Genomic DNA, 1,038 nt, shown 5'->3' with positions numbered 1-1,038 from the left:
TCAAACCACCGTGGCTGTCCTAATTGGGGGTGCATCTATGCTATGACCCTGCCAGGCTTTTAGACTTGTGTTTTAGCATGCTATAAAAAGTTGCTCTTAAAAAACCCTTCATCATTTTCTGACAATTGCCCCACAATTCGGGCTCTGCTGGTTACGTCTGTAGCGAAAGGCTGCAGCTAAATTATGTCTTAGCAGCCTTTTTTGGCGACTATAGCGCTTGACAGTCTTGGCTCTGGGTCGAAGCCAGCCCAGCTCCCTGTCCTCAGTGCACCTTCACCCTCCCATGAAGCGTCCTGCTGCCGGGGACGCCTGGTGTGGGGGGACCCGGTGGTGCCTCGTCCCTGCCCAGCACAAGGAAAGATGTTTGATAACGTGCTTCTCTCTTAAGAGCCCGAGGGGGAATTTCCCCGTGCTGTGCCGGTGCGTGGGGTGAAACACATCACTCTGCGTGTGTGCCAAGTGTTGCTTTGCGATGAAACGGGGATTAACAGTCGGGTGCGTCTGTGCCGTGTGGGTTCACACCTCGTTGCTCCGTGCCGAGGGGTGGAAAGCGCGCTCCTCCCCGAAGGCTTGTTCGTACCCCATCACTGGGCTGAGAGACGTGTAAAAATAACGCACAAAGAGGCTGAGCATCCACAACGTGTCAGGAGCCACAGCTCAAAACCTAGTCACTGCATCGCTTCAACCTCTGCTTCAGCAGATGCTGTGATTTGTCACTGGATGAGGGAACGTGTAGCCACTTGTCGTCCATCTCTACCTGGAGAAAGGTCCCTCACTCCCTGCCCTAAGCCCGCAGCAGCCCGCGGCTCCCTGGGGCTTCTCGAGGCACACAGGCAGCAAAAGCAAGACCCAGGTCACTGCTGCTGAGCGAGGTGCAGCACCGGCGGCCGCGGCCCAGACCAGACCGGGACGCTCCGCCGCCCCTTCGCCTCGGCCTTGGCCGGCGGGGCCCGCGCAGGCCTCGCGGCGGGGCCCGGGCGAGGTGGGGCAGCGGGGCCGGGGCAGGGCTGCGCCCGGGCCCGGCCCCCGCCTCCCAGG

The sequence above is a fragment of the Dromaius novaehollandiae genome, chromosome 9 (genome assembly GCF_036370855.1).
Source record: "Dromaius novaehollandiae isolate bDroNov1 chromosome 9, bDroNov1.hap1, whole genome shotgun sequence".
Taxonomy (NCBI): domain Eukaryota; kingdom Metazoa; phylum Chordata; class Aves; order Casuariiformes; family Dromaiidae; genus Dromaius; species Dromaius novaehollandiae.
The sequence above is the reverse complement of the archived record's forward strand: the minus strand, read 5'-3'. Positions refer to the sequence as shown.